This window comes from Takifugu rubripes, chromosome 19, assembly GCF_901000725.2.
Source record: "Takifugu rubripes chromosome 19, fTakRub1.2, whole genome shotgun sequence".
Classification (NCBI taxonomy): Eukaryota; Metazoa; Chordata; class Actinopteri; order Tetraodontiformes; family Tetraodontidae; genus Takifugu; species Takifugu rubripes.
The window spans coordinates 577,114-593,500 of NC_042303.1; the positions used below are offsets into that span (position 1 = coordinate 577,114).

At 43.3% G+C, this 16,387-nt stretch overlaps 2 long non-coding RNA genes across 2 annotated transcripts; one reads left to right on the forward strand and one right to left on the reverse strand.

Annotated features, from left to right (window-relative positions):
• The first annotated feature begins 1,138 nt into the window (after nucleotides 1-1,138).
• LOC115246892 (uncharacterized) lies at nucleotides 1,139-1,752 on the forward strand. The gene is made up of 3 exons (XR_003885986.1): nucleotides 1,139-1,195; nucleotides 1,293-1,370; nucleotides 1,645-1,752. It is a non-coding gene; the product is annotated as an uncharacterized lncRNA (long non-coding RNA).
• Nucleotides 1,753-7,130: 5,378 nt separating this feature from the next.
• LOC115246907 (uncharacterized) lies at nucleotides 7,131-8,442 on the reverse strand. The gene is made up of 3 exons (XR_003886011.1): nucleotides 8,405-8,442; nucleotides 7,301-7,477; nucleotides 7,131-7,190 (listed from the first exon to the last, which is right to left on the reverse strand). It is a non-coding gene; the product is annotated as an uncharacterized lncRNA (long non-coding RNA).
• Between the last annotated feature and the right edge of the window lie 7,945 nt (nucleotides 8,443-16,387).

The window sequence follows — 16,387 nt, forward strand, 5'->3', positions numbered from 1 at the left end:
TTATTCTAGGGGGACTGTGCTTGACTAAGACACACACACACACACACACACACACACACACACATACACACAGAGCTAACTGAGTGTATAAAAGGCAGGTGGAGACAGGTGAGCTGTGTTGGATCGCAATAGCTCTCGTGTGTCACTGCCAATCCGCGTGTTCTTTAAATGAAGACTTCAAGTAAACAAATGTCAATTTCAAAATGTATTTAGCAAACAAATGTATTTAGCAAACAAATGTATTTAGCAAACAGATGTATTTAGCAAACAGATGTATTTAGCAAACAGAATCAATTCAAGATACAAATATTACAGAGCTCTGGGCCAGTTCATAACCCTAGCAACAACAGAGTCAATTGTCAGGGCATGAAGTCTGACCACCTAACTATCCCTTGGCCCAGTCTTTTATAGAAAGACGTATGTAATTATTGATGCTAATTCAGTCCAATCCAGTCCTTCTTCTTGGATGACGTCATCTTCTTCTTCCCGCCTCATTTGGTGTTGGTGCAGTCCATCTTCTCCATTATCTTCCCAGATAGCCAGGTCAGAGGTCATTCCTGCCGAGGAACTTTTCAATCACCAGTAAATTCTGCTGTCATGTTTTACGATGGGGGTCTACCACTTTCCTTCTGACTGTCTCCTCCTGGCTCCAACTGTCTAAACAACATTCATGTCAAGGAAGGGTCAACTGACTGCTTATCTTTATTCCACTGATTAAACATTCTACTATTCCTAACTTCTAGAGTGCTTATAACAGAAAACAGAAACATATGGTACAACACATGCTAATAAAATAAAGACAATTCTCTTCAGCTGTGAGAGCAGAGAGCAGCTACTGAAGGTGAGTTCACACACTGGACATCAGTGATGCTGTTTCCCTCTGTGGAGTCAGTCAGTCAGTCAGCCAGTCAGCCAGCCAGCCAGCCAGCCAGCCAGCCAGCCAGTCAGACCTCCAGTCAGCCAGCCAGCCAGCCAGCCAGCCAGCCAGCCAGTCAGACCTCCAGTCAGCCAGCCAGCCAGCCAGCCAGCCAGCCAGCCAGTCAGCCAGCCAGCCAGCCAGCCAGTCAGCCAGCCAGCCAGCCAGCCAGTCAGACCTCCAGTCAGCCAGCCAGCCAGCCAGCCAGCCAGCCAGTCAGCCAGCCAGCCAGCCAGCCACCTGATTCAGCTGTCTGTCAGACCTCCAGTCAGCCACTGGGTAAAGAAAGCTGCCTTTAATCTGCAGTCTAGAAGAATTCAGAGGGATTCAAATGTGCCAGGATGAAGAAAATCTCCCCTCTGAATGTGTTGTGCAGATGAAGCTGAAGGCAGCGATCTTCATCATGTGGAGGGGACAAATGATCATCCAGTTGATGAATCTGGAGAGGCCAGCGGTAAGTCAGAAGCCTCAGAGAGAAAAGTGTCTCTCAGCTCTATTTGCTGCTCGTCAGCAGGGGCAGTAGAAGAGGACCAGGTCAGACAGTTTCCAGGGGACGCACATTTACTTTCTTTTCTCTTTTCATCTGGAGAATGTCCATATATTTGACACAGACAGTCTTTAAATCAGATGATCTCCTGAGACAAAGACAGGAACACAACAACATGATTAAAGGTTTAATCAGAAGCATTTAGAAGCACCTGACTGATGGGTGATACCCTTTTCTTCAGAACTCTGCCCGCCAGTATGTGGATGAAGGTTTTCTCTCCATGACAGCTGTCAAAGGTTTGACTTTACTTCTGTCTTTCAGTTTATTAAGTTCATCTGTTTTGTTCACTCTAACGTGAATATTTGATCCTCTTCCAAACTTCATGTTATCCAGCAGCTGTGTTGTCATGACAACAGAGGACAACACAGCTGAAACAAGTCTTCTATCATCATCATCATCACCAGCAGCAGTTTGATGCCTTCTACCAGTGAATCTATCAAGCTTTGAGACCATAAGGAGATCATTGGATAAAGACCAATGAGGATTCAGGAAAGGAAGGTCAATGAATAACATTTGTCTCATTCTTGATTAACTGATTATAGTTATTACGCAGTGATTCAATTTTTCAATTCAATTCAATCTTTATTTATATGGCACTTTTCATACACTGGGTAGCACAAAGTGCCTCACAAAGGATAAAAACAACAAAGAGAAACAAGAGAATCAAGAAAAAGGACACACACACACACATGCATACACAAAATCAAACACACACACAAACAAGCTGAGACATGGCTGGGCACCGAGACCTGAGGCGAAGGAGGCGCCACCTTTGGAGGCCCACCAGGCCGAGGGAGGTCACGGTCTATGACCACAGGTGGTACCGCCACAAAGACCAGCCCGACCCGGACAGACCGGAGGCTCCACACCAAAGCACAGAGCCCCCTAACCACCCAGGCCAGAGCTGTCCACGGGACAGCACCCCTAGTGGTAGACCGGAAACATCTCCCAGCCTGGCAGGCCCCCATGAGGAAACACCATGAGGAAACACTGGAGCTAAAAACTGAAGGACTGAAACAGTAAATGGGATAAAAGGTATAAAAGCTAAAAACTGAGAATAAGAACTGAGGGAGTAAAACAGTAAAAGTATCAAGTCAAACAAGGATAAGACATAAAAAAGCATGAGAACATAAAAGAAATTAAAAATAATCAGAAAATCAGTTAAAGGCCTGATTAAAAAGGTGTGTCTTGAGCCTCTTTTTAAAAACCTCAGCAGTCTGCAGATGGTTAAAAGGCCGGTGCCGGAGGACCTCAGAGTCCGCGAGGGTTGATAGAATAGAAGCAGGTCTGATAAATAAGTCGGGCCGAGACCATTAAGACATTTAAAAACTAATAAAAGAATTTAAAATCGATCCTGAAACGCACGGGTAGCCAATGCAGCGATTCTAAAACCGGTCCCGAAGAGGAAGCATGTAAAGATTAAAAAGGGTTGGACCTAAAATTGACCCTTGGGGAACGACCACAACCTCCTATCTTTAGTATTGCTGCGCCAACTGCTGGTCTTTTGGGCTGAGGATAACGGTGATCTATATGTAGCTATATGTAGCTATAGCGTCATTGGCCTCCACTCCAGCCACTCCTGGTAGTTCCTCAAAAACACTGAGTTTCTAGTGGAGGCACAATCTGTGGAAGCCAACATAGAAACTTCTGAAGAGCCAAAGTTCTTGCAACAAAAATATAGTCCCCAATTAGCTTGTTTTGTTATCACACGACCCCGTCCCCATTATCTTAAGAGAATATAAAAGAATGAGTGGAGACAGAAGAGAGAATGAGACGTTTTTGGGGCGTGTTGCTCTTGATTTAGTGTTTATTTTTGCAGTAAACTTAAAGGAGGCCTTTACACTTTATGTTTGATTAAATTTAAGCTGATATTCCATTCTTGACATCTTTAAATTTACTGTATTCATGGGAGATTTCTTTGGTCATTTTGCTTCTTTTTATTTCCTATTTCCCACATTTATTCATAGTTTTAATTAGATTGCAATAAATCCTATAACATTGAACAGACTGACTAAAGTCAAATGACCTGTGGTTCCCACCGATAGCCGTCATTCTGATGGGTTTTTGCTGGCTGCAGCTGAAATATTCCAATGCTCCATGTCACAGAGACAGTAAATACTAAACCCTAAAGATTCTGAAGGCATGATGTAAAATAGTAACGTATAATACAGACATTTGAAGAGACAATTAAGAGAATGTTTCCATGCTTCGAGTGGCCGAGGAGCCATTTAGAACTTTATAAAGATGCATTGTGTGATACCAGGAAGTAATTTAACTTCAAGGCAAAGCTGCTTCTGCTTTGTCGACCATCAACTGATCTCCTGAAAGTCCACCAGCGCTTTTTAAAAACTGAATTTCTCATCTATGGAGGGAGTAGACGGCAGATGTTTCCACAGATGCTCTTCACCAGTGGTCAGTGAGTGATGCAGCAGATGAGCGGGAGTTGACTGGCTACAACCAGCCATGACTCAATGTCTCCAGCCCATAGTGTGGATTCTCTACGAGATCAGACAGCAGCTTCACTCCTGAATCCTGCAGCTGGTTCTGTCTCAGGTCCAGAACCCTGAGATGGGAGGGATTGGACCTCAGCGCCGAGGCCAGAGAGTCACAGCTGATCTCTGATAACCTGCAGAGCCTTAATCTAAATAAAGAAGGGAAACTTTTATGAGGTTATAAGTGAAACCAGTATTAATCTGAAAGGTTAATCAAAGGCATGATCTGTAAATATTTAATTTAGTTACAGGTTAAAAAATGATAGTAATATGTAATTACCACAATTCCAACCTCTCAGGTTTGCACTGTTCCAGAGGAGAATCTATATTGTTCTGGCGCTCACTCTTCCCAGGTTCTCCCACCTCTTTCCCTCCCATCTCATCATGGAGATCCATCTCACCTGTGGCTCATCTTTAAAGGCACAACCTGTCTTAGATGACTTCCTGTCTCCCTCACCATCTCCCTCCTCGTTGGCTGGTGTCTACCAGGCACCCTCACCTAGTTTTGTCTAATTTTGGTTACCATCTGTCGGCTTTTTCATTGTCCTTAAATCAATTTATCATGAATAAGTGGTCCGCGTGTGGCCCTCCCTCCTGAAGGAACTGGGCACAACACACACACTCAGAAAGTGTGAGGACCCTCGGATGGAATAATGGACATTTTTGAGAATGGTGTTTACCTCAGAGTTTCCAGTCGGCAGTTTGGAAAGTGGAGAAAACCACAGAGCAGCTTCACCCCTGAATCCTGCAGCTGGTTCCGACTCAGGTCCAGTTCTCTGAGATGGGAGGGATTGGACCTCAGCGCCGAGGCCAGAGAGCCACAGCTGATCTCTGATAAACTGCAGTAGTCTAATCTGAAAAATGCAGGATGACGTTAAACGGTGCAGGTCTGCATGTTATCTGCGTCAGTACTAAACCTACGTTAGTTCTTAGTTGGGTCAGACCTGAATTCACGATATTACAAGGAATTTTTTTAATGTGGTGCATCACAGCAGTGTTGAGAACAGCCTCACTTCACCATCTTAGCAGCTGGTATATAGGTAGAAAAATGAAGACTGACCTGAGCCTCTCCAGTTTACAGTTTGGACTCTCCAGTCCAGAACAGAGCCGCTTCACTCCTGAATCCTGCAACGTGTTGTTGCTCAGGTCCAGAACCCTCAGATGGGAGCGGTTGGACTTCAGAGCTGAGGCCACAGAATCACAGCTGGTCTCTGATAAACTGCAGCCACTTAGTCTAAAATAACAATTATTTTGAGAGAAGACAAATAAAAATCAACATGTACCAGAGCAAAACACAGCTTACAAGCAACAAACCTCTGGTCCTGCACTGGCTTATCTGCCGTATGTTCCTATTTTGGGTTCTTTCAGGGCGGGTGGACAAGATCTCCACCGTATGTAAAGTGTGTGTGGGTCAAAATACCTTCCAGGTTTGTGAGACCACATTTCTCAATAGCTCAACTCTTGTCAGGAGTTGGGCCAAAGCGACCCACTCCTGATAGCTTGTGGGCGATGCTGCAGCGACCCTGCAATCCCTACACTCTCTGGTGAAACCAAATCAAAGGTTTTAGACACTGCTGGATGCTGGAAGGGTGGCTATAGTCTGGACGCATCGTTCCCCTGACTGCACATTTCTCCAACAATGATTGGCAGCTGGTGTCACTTGTTCTCCAGATGAGAGAAGGAAAGAGAGCCACCCCACAGTGTGTTTGATTGCCCCACTGCAAGCTCAATGCTGCCAGAAAACATTGCAGGAGCATCAATTCCCCTCAGGGCATCAACAAGGACCTCAGGAAAAGGTGCAGCTGCCACCTACTAGAGACAAGCACACTGAGCTGAGATTCAAAGCCCTCTCCTCCCAAGAGAAGAGCTTGTTTGTTGGAGGCTCTTCTGGGCGATACCTGGTGCCACAGCTCCAGCTCAGCCCGTCTCTGGAGCTGAGGTGGAGCTGAGCAAGTTTCATGGTTCTCCACCACTTCCTCTCGCTGAGGACCTTCTCAGCTGGTGGTTTCTGCTCCACCTTCCAAGTTGAGCAGGTGATACTTCTGCATTCCTGCCACCAGTGTCTCTGCAGAAAGAGTCTTCTCTACTGTTTTATATTAGACTGTAGAAAATTAGGATTTTTGGTCGATGTCTTAGATGTTGTTGACTAAGAGCAGGTTTTTCTTTAATAACATAGAAAGATTCGATGAGAAGAGCAAATGTATTATTTTATGAGCTACTTCCACTACTATTATATACACATACTTCCATATTGTCTTAGATTGCAAGCTGCATTTATTGCATCGTTCATAGAAAGCCATATTTGTGAGGAGAAAAACTCCAATAAGGTCATTTTCTTTAATGATCATTACAAAAGAAGGAGGCGATGAACAAACAGATTTATCTAAATATTCGTGAAAACTTATGGATGGAAACCTTTTTAAAATGGTTGCATTGTGTAGAATCGGTGTAGAATCAACTTGTTGACTTCTGATTTGGACTCCAATGGAAGTGAGGTGCAACAATTGTGGATGCTGAAAGCTTCAGATCTTCATGAAGGTTTCTGTGGTTGGACTGACCTGCTGCCCCTTTAAGAGGGAGGCAGGTTTGGGCTTCTGGCTGGAATGAAGCCACCTCAGATGAGAATGACTGCAGGCTTTCGGTACCGAGGTTTAACAGGGTGCTCACTTCACACTTGGGCTTTTCTCTTTTTTGGGATGGCTTTTCTCAGGAGAGAAGGGGCATGGCACACTGCAGCAGCTTTCTTTTTGGGGTTTCTAGTTTTCCTTCTGATCTTTAAAAGACAGGAAGAACCATTTTTGATTGGTCTGAATGTTTGGGCGGTTTTGTGGCCAGCCTAAAATAAAACAAGACAAATCTACAACTGATACTTCCTTTCTAGTCATTGATGACCATCCTCACATGGGACAGATTTCCACAACCAATTTAATACTGCAAATCTGTCCTGTGTGGTCTTTTTTCTGAGAACTGTAACACTACGTTTATAACAAAGATCAAACATGTAAACATTTATTGTCTAACTAGTTACACCTGGGAAAGTACTGGATCATCTCTGACTCACCTGAGAGTCTCCAGCTCACAGAGAGGATCCTGGAGAAAACCACAGAGCCGCTTAACTCCTGGATCCTTCAGCTGGTTGTAGCTCAGGTCCAGAACCCTCAGATGGGAGGGATTGGACCTCAGCGCCGAGGCCAGAGAGCCACAGCTGGTCTCTGATAACCTGCAGTCCCACAGCCTGGAAAAGGAATAAATGGGGCAAATAAAAACACATTTCTAAATCTGAAAATGAAGAGAAAAGCAGAAAATGTAAAGAAATTTAGAAAAGACCAACAGAGGCCTCCTGACCTGAGCGTCTCCAGTCTGCAGTTTGGATGCATCATTGCAGAAGACAGGAACTTTACGTCGGCAACTGTCAGGTTTGGGTTTGTGCTTAAGCTCAGCTCCCGTAGATGAGAAGGGTTTGACGTCATTGCTGAGGCCACAACTTCACAATGACTCTTTGAAAGAAAACTACCAGCCAGTCTGTTGTGTATGAAACAAAAATAGTGAGTCAAACTTTGGGATTTCTCATCAACTTATCTGAGAATCTACCTCAACACAAATGTAGCTCATTTCCTGGAAAAGCTAAATTCAACACCGTAGAGCAACAGTTTGAACGACCATCAGATCTGAAATGCAACTGAATTATTCTCAACATTTGTCTTATTTTAGAACAGCTCATAATTACTCAATATTTAAAATGATTGTAGCAAATGGTTTAAAGAAACGTGCATCTTTTTATCTGTCTATCGGCTCTTTGGATATTTTGCATTTCATCCAATTTGTACGATGGTGCGTCAAGTCTTAATTCAGCGATCCGATCGATGACATCAGAGTCTCTGGTTGCATCGATTGCCCTCAGCTTCTGTTCTATCTGCCTGTTTCCCTTCAAATCATTTTCACTGCACCTTTTGTTGCTAGTGATGAAGTTGCCACCTAACGGGTGTGGAAAGGCTCAAACAACTTTGTGGGTCACATAAAGGCTCCAAACGGAACCGCCACAAAGACCTAAAACACCCATTTAAACCAACGAGGCCGGCTGTTTTTACGTTGAACAAATGAAGCAAAATAGTCACGTGTCATTAGTTAAAATGTGTTTTTCTGTCGTTTGAATACGATGTATACAAACAAACAAAAGTGATTTAATGACATGACAGTAATTTCATGATAGTCAGTTAACTTGTGGCTCCTATTATTCCTGCCTTATGTTGGTTTGTCTGGATTGACCTTTGAACTTATATCCAGCCAGTGTTGAACATTTCTGGATGAATTGTTGTTGTTTTTAATTTATGGACGCTGCAATGGAGATAAAGAATTGAAGGAATGACCACTGGAGGGGGTATTGCTGCCTGACATGATCCACTTGCTTGATTTAAACGCTGATGTCCGGCCCTAAAAATCTTTACTTACACGGCCTTCCTGCAGTTCCTCACAGCTGGAATCAGGCGACGTCGTCCCTCATCTGAGGTGTTGTACTGCTGCAGGTTCAGCTCATCCAGAACCTCCTCTGACATCTGCAGCAGGTAGGCCAGAGCTGAACAGTGGATCTCTGACAGTCTCCTCTCTGATTTCTTCCCTGACTTCAGGAACTCTTGGATCTCCTTATGGACTGACTGATCCTTCATCTCCATCAGACAGTGGAAGATGTTGATGCTTCTGTCTGGGGAGATTTCATCACTGTTCACCTTCTTCAGGTTGTTGAGGACCTTCTGGATGGTTTCTGGGTGGCTGTTCCTCTGATCCAACAGTCCACCCAAGATCCTCTGATTGGACTCCAGAGAGAGACCATGAAGGAAGCGAACAAACAAGTCCAGGTGGCCATTTTCACTTTTGAGAGATTTCATTAGTGCTCTCCTGAGGAAGTCATCAAGAGATCTGGCTGGATCGTTATTTGTAAACAACCATGAAAACCAGGAAAAGCGGTTTGGTTTCGAATATTCTAGGAACTGATTTATAACCACTGTGTCTTTCCTGGTGTAACGGTGGAACATGTAGACGGCAGCCAGAAACTCCTGAATGCTCAGATGAACAAAGCAGTAGACTGATTTCTGGAAGATCACACTCTCTCTCTTGAAGATCTCTGTACAAACTCCTGAGTACACCGACACCTCGGAGACGTCCAGTCCACATTGCTTCAGGTCTTCTGAGTAGAACATGATGTTTCCTTTCTCCAGATGTTCAAACGCCAGCCGACCCAACTTCAGAAGGAGTTCTTTGTCAGCCTCAGTCAGTTCCTCTGGTCTCTGCTTTCCTCCATACTTCTGCTTCTTCCTCTTTATCTGAACCATCAGGAAGTGTGAGTAGAGGTCAGTCAGGGTTTGGGGCAGCTCTCCTCTCTGGTCTCTGGTCATCATGTCCTCCAGAACTATAGCAGTGATCCAGCAGAAAACTGGGATCAGACACATGATGTGGAGGCTCCTGGAGGCCTTGATGTGTGAGATGATTCTCTGGGACAGATCTTCATCACTGAACCTCCTCCTGAAGTACTCCTCCTTCTGGGAGTCAGTGAAGCCTCGTACTTCTGTGATCCTGTCGACACACGAGGGAGGAATCTGATGGGCTGCTGCAGGTCTGGAGGTGATCCAGATGAGAGCTGAGGGAAGCAGGTTCCCCTGGATGAGGTTCACCAGGAGCACGCCAACGGACGATACTTGTGTGACATCAGAGATGACCTGATGGTTGTTGAAATCCAGTGAAAATCTGCTTTCATCCAGGCCATCAAAGATGAACAGAAGTTTCCAGACAGTCAGATCTTCTGCTCTGATCTTCTGTAATGTTGGATGGAAAACATGAAGCAGTGAGAGAAGACTGTGCTGCTCATCTCTGATCAAGTTCAGCTCCCTCCATGAGAGCGGAAGCACCAGACTGATGTCTTGGTTCTCCAAACCTTCTGCCCAGTCCAGACTGAACTTCTGCACTGAGAAGGTTTTTCCAACGCCGGCGACACCGTTGGTCAGAACCACTCTGATGTGTCTCTGTTGCTCAGATAAGACTTTGAAGATGTCCTGGCACTTGATTGGAGTGTCCTGGATGTTCTTCTTGGAGGTTCTCTCAAGCTGTCTCACCTCATGTTGTGTGTCCACCTCCTCACTTTGTCCCTCAGTGATGTAGAGCTCAGTGTAGATCTTGTTCAGCAGGGTTCCACTTCCTGCTTCATGAGTTCCTTCAGTCACATGTTCACATCTTCTCTTCAGACTCATCTTATGACCTTCTATCACCTCCTGCAGTTCATCACCCTCTAAAACAAACAATCTTTTAAATCCTTTGACAATTGTCATCTACAGCAGTAACACAGATGTCCTCAACTGGAAAATATTCTGTCATGTTTGAATGATAGAAGCAACAGTCGGGTAATGACCCATCTCACTGTCAGTTTGAAATGTTATGTCTTCTTATGTACACCTATTCTTTTATTTCATTGGGTTTCAATCTAATTTAGTCTATAACAACCATTTCCATGTCTTCCAAGAGTTTGCTTGGACTAAACAGCTGGTAAAAGCTGGATGATATTTAGAAAAACACATCAAACCTTCTCCAAACACATCATACTCAGCAGACCCATTGTCCTGTAAAGGTCACCTGCCTTCAGCTCTTTAACACTTTCCAGAACTAAATGACTAAATGTTGCTAAATACTGTCTAAGCATTTAGGAAGGTCTGAAGAGGGTCCAGGGGTTCCAGTGGAACCAAACAAGAGCTCTCTGGATCTTCTCTTGCACATTGTAAATACACAAGTTGTTCCTTTATTCCGACCCAAAAGTATCTTATAAATACAAATGTACGAGCTTACGTGAGACGCTGTTGTTCAGGTCGGCGGTCTGCAGTTCAGTTCTCCGTTTCTTTTCACCCTCGGGACAGGAGGAATCTCCAATGGAAGCAGACCGTTTCTGACACCTGTCAAAAATGGGAATAGTGGTTATACATGTCTACTGGGCGTTAGCAACGCCTAAGAAAGGCTGCGTTCACTTCTACTTTCAGTTTGCTCTGACAGTTGAAGATTGAATGAACACTGAGCAAAAAATATAAAGTTATTTACGTTCTAACAAGCTCGTTTAGTTGGAGAAAAGTGTATTTGATCTAAGTGTTTAGTGGCTTTTCTTCATTGTGAATTTATGTTAAAAATAAAAGTGCCAAATCAGGAATATAAACTCATAGAATAGAACAAAAGTTCTCCATTTATGCTCCAAATACAGTCGTCTGGTCTCTGAAACTGATCATTAAATAGCACAGAGGTCACGCGTATTCAAAAGCTTATTTCAACCATTTAGAAATGACTGATATTGTTGTCTATGGGTTTATTAGAACCAGGAGCCTTATAAATAGACTTTTTAATGAATTTTCATGACATGTGGTGGAACAGTGTGGCAGAACAAGCTGCACAGACCTGCCATGTCTTACCCATCCGTATCTAAATGGAGAGCTGGAGCACTCTGCAATGATGGATATTGTTGGGAAACTTTAAAATATATGCCTAGGAATTTTTGTGAGATGATGTTAACCCATGTAGGAGAAATGACCAGTTAAAAACAGAAGCAACTTTCAGTTTTAAAAGATTTACCACACTAAAATTAACATGGGAGTTAATGGGAGCGAACACCTGACATGTTGGTGCACCGTTTCATTTTAAGGACCTGATGAATTTCATTTTCCACGATAGTGGAGGCGAATACCCACAAAATGATGTTTTGTATGGTTGTGAAATGTTCTAAGGCAGAGTTATGTGGTTCAGAAAACCTTACTTTAAAGGTGAGCCTCGAGGTCCGATACCGAAGTTGAAAGGTTGGTCTTTGGACATGTAGCTCTTCATGGACACACAGCTGGGCACTGTGGACTCTGCTCTGTCCTCGTCCATCCTGAGGAAACATCAGAAATAGTGATGAGACTGTGATGAAGGTAAATAATCTGTAGAGGTTGGAGTTAAATAATCCCAATTCACTGCATTTTTATCAAACAGGAACATTTCTAATCCATTCTGGATAACAACTGAATCAATAAATCAATGATGTCTCTGTATCATTTTCATGTTTTCAGAGTTTAAGCTGCTTTTTTTAACTGTTCCCTGCAGTGAGAAAAGAACTGGCACCTTTTCCAGCCCCTCATCCTGCAGCACTGAATGTGCTCTAAAGTTCTTTCCAGAGCAAACGTCTCTGCACTTGCAGCAACATGTTGTAGTCATGGATCCGTGAGGAGAACCGGATACAGGAAACGCCCCCACTTTGATCCCAAAACCCAACTGGTGGCCAACGGTGGTCCGGCAACGATGGGGACGCTGGTCCATCGGGCCGACAACACTGGTTTTCCACAGGCCAACATGGTGAAAGGACTGTGCACCGTTTCATTTTAAAGAGCTGATGAATTTCATTTTTCACGATAGTGGAGGCTAATACCCACAAAATGATGTTTTGTATGGTTGTGAAATGTTCTAAGGCAGAGTTCTGTGGTTCAGAAAACCTTACTTTAAAGGTGAGCCTTGAGGTCCAATACCGAAGTTTAAAGGTTGGTCTTTGGACCTGTCGCTCTTCATGGACACACAGCTGGGCACTACGGACTCTGCTCTCTCTTCCTCTTCCATCACACATTCGCTCATTTTTAAATGTGAGTCTAAACGGTGAAGCAGGAACAGTCTGCTGACACAGAAAAGAAGATTAAAGAACATGATTCTCAGCATGAAGACAAGCAGAGGTCTGTCCAATGACGTATTGTCGGCTCATTCACATCAAAATCTATTATATGATGTCACCCTGTACATCATACAGGCCACATATATATTGGAAAAAAGTTTTGGGACATCTTAAAAGTTTACACCATGTTAAATATAAAATAGTTGTGGAAAAAATGTTTCTCCTGGGTGTTTCAAAAGGTGCGGTGGCATTAGACGGACGCACACAAATACAAATTAAATCATTTTTTATCTGGTTATGGTTTACAAGAAAACCTAAATTCTTTCAAGATGTCAGTTCTCAACATTAAATTCAACAAATAAGATGAGAATGCATTCAAAACTAAACAGAAATACGTCATCACATCATCAAAGTGGGTCAAATGCAGCATCATCTTCTGTCATCTCAGACAGGATTCCAAGAAGAGGATCTTCATTTTCAACAACGCACCTTGACATCTCATCATGGCTCGTCTGTCAGATTACAAACAGCTTTTTTTGATCAGGCGCATCATGTTTCTCACCAACACATGATGGTGCTGGAAAAAACATCTGTAGCCTGACCTAGAGGTCAAAACTCTGCATGGCGTGCACAGCTACTAGTTGCAGCTGGTGGTTGTGGCGGAGGAGATCCCAAACATATCTAGCAAGCTTGTTTTGGAGCAGAGCTTGTCCACCACCTCTGACCCCACTCATCACAGAAGTCCCACCATATCCATGGCCAGGTGTGTTGGCAGCATTGGAGCCAGCCTCAGGAAAAAGGTGTGTCAATATCTCAGAAGTGATGATCAAGTTGCCATGACCCAACAGAAGTCAAGCAACCCAACATGCTGAATAGAATAGATGACACACAGCAAAGGGCAAAAAACACCCAATTCTGCTCAGACTGATCTGATCTGACCACATGTACAGGACCAAAAATATCAAAACACCATGGGTTTAGGTTTCCTTTCGTTTTCTTGACTGCTTCATTCAAAACAGAACACATTTCATAAATCCATAATAACAAATTCATATTCCACAAAGAACCAGTTGTTAAAACAATAAAATGGAATGCCTTGATCTCTCCCTCTTTCCATACTCTCCTTTTTTAAATAAAGGATTGATTGTCCCCCTGGTGGAGGGACAAAGAGAGGAGGCTAAAACTGTCGCGTTTGTGTCCCTCTTTCCGTGGATTTTTCCACTAACTGCAAATAATATTGTCGACTTATTGTGAGTATTAAAATGTGCTTCCTCAACCTCTAAAATGTCGGCTCAGGGTTAGCGGAAAACGCAGTTAGAGGAAACACGGTACAAAGTTTGATCATCCGTCACAACATTCCCGTCGACCAGCCGCAATGTGCGTCCGAAACACGCGCACGCTCATTGCGAACACGCAGGTTATTAAGCCGCATCTCGCAGCGGAACATTGATTCGAGACGACAGCAGTGAAAGAACCAAATGCTACCTGAATATTAGAGGTTTTCCATCAGGGCTCGGTCACTCAAGATGGAGCCCGAAGTTGTAAACTTTCCTTTCACTTTCGCTTCTTCTTCCTCTACACGTCACGTGTTTGTGGTTGGATCGCGTCATATTCAGCACAAGCGCCTCTCTTCAGAACAATTTGGTCCACGTTTTAACTGAAATACTGGGAAACAACTGGAGTTCGTCTGACAGATGTTCGTTTTTGGGTGCGGAATCAAACTGGGTCAACTTTTTGATCTATAGGATCCCCTCTGGTCCAAAGTGTCCCTATAGGATATTGACAGTACTGACCTTTTGGGGGCTGCACACACCTCTTAATGGTGACGGCACCAACGGAGCTGATCCAGTTGTCATCAGCTGGCCAGTCTGACTCCAGCTCATTAGGGGAAATTTGCTGATCTGGAGGAGAAGCTTTCAAAACTTGACGGGCTGGGGGGGAATGACTGTAATTTTGGAATCAGCGTGCCAATTTTATTTTTAATCAGAATAATTTAGAATAATTTCAACAGGATATTTTCAAATTGTTCCCCAGTGTAACTTCACCTGAAATTGTGGACTCCAGAATATCACCATTAAATCCATTTAATCACTTAATAGCTGTGGAATTTGAGCCGTGAGAAAAATATCTCTCCATCATGATTTCCAGAATTTTTCATCAATATCTGAGATTCTTCGAAAGCTTCGCTGGTGTTGGGTTTTTATTGCTTCTGCTTTATTTTCAGGCGCAGTTCTTTTATTTTTAAATCAAATCAAATCATCTTTATTTGTAATGTCTGTTGTAGTCAAACTTGGTGCTATGCAGAATCCCAGGGCCTGATCCCTAACAATCAACAGGAAAATCTCCCCTTTAACAGGAAGAAACCTTGAGCAGGACCAGGCTCATATGGGGGGGGGGGGACCCTCCTGCTGATGGGGGGGTGGGTAGGGAGAGAGGAGGAGAAGGGGGAGGACAGGTAGAGGAGAGACAAGGCAGACATCATTCAGTTCATTTTAAAACCCACTACATTATATATTCTGAATAGCTGGTGCTGGTAATCAGAAGGATAAAACTATTCTGTAAAAATGTATATTTAGCTTTGTGAAATTGTGTCGTACAGGTCAAATAAGAAAACAAGATCAACTGCTGAACCAGTGCAATTTATTTTTAACGTGTTAATCTCCACAAAGAAAGAAAAACCACAAACAACAAGTTTATAGTGGTCCAGTAATGCGCTCTAGTCATACACCAGTACAGTTAACAATAACTCATGTTTTCCACCTGCTTTTCCATCTTCAGTGGGAATAATCCAGGGCGTTCTGGGCTTGAACAAAGGTATTAAAAGCTGGCTGAATGTCTGAGGTGACTGAAGGACACACTTGGGCTTTTCTCAATAGAGAAGGGGCACGGCACAGTGCAGCAGGTTCTCATCTTTAAATTTACTGTATTCATGGGAGATTTATTTGGTCATTTTGCTTCTTTTTATTTCCTATTTCCCACATTTATTTATAGTTTTTATTAGATTGCAATAAATCCTATAACATTTAACAGACTGACTAAAGTCAAATGACCTGCGGTTCCCATGTGTCATTCTGATGGGTTTTTGCTGGCTGCAGCTGAAATATTCCAATGCTCCATGTCACAGAGACAGAGAATTAGTTTATCTTGTTAGCATCTTTTATCTTATTAGCATGTGTTATACTATATGTTTTTGTTTTATGTTACAGTTAGTTCAGAAGTTAGGGATAGTATATAATCTTTAGTAGGAATACACATAAGCAAGTCAGTTGACCCTTCCTTGACATGAATACTGCTTAGACAGTTGGAGCCAGGCAGACAGGAAATGGTAGACCCCCATCGTAAAACATGACAGCATAATTTACTGGTGATTGATAAGTTCCTGGACAGGAATAAGACCTCTGATCTGGCCATCTGAGAAGACAATGGAGAAGAAGGACTGCACCAACACCAAGGAGGCAGGAAGAAGAAGATGAAGTCACCCAAGAAGAAGGACTGGATTGGACTGAATTAGCATCAATAATTTACATCTGTGTTTCTATAAAAGACTGGGCCAAGGGATAGTTAGGTGGTCAGACTTCATGCCCTGACAATTGATTCTGTTGTTGCTAGGGTTATGAACTTGCCCAGAGCTCTGTAATATTTGTATCTTGAATTGATTCTATTTGCTAAATACATTTTGAAATTGGCATTTGTTTACTTGAAGTCTTCATTTAAAGAACACGCGGATTGGCAGTGACACACGAGAGGTATTGCGATCCAACAATTTGGTGACC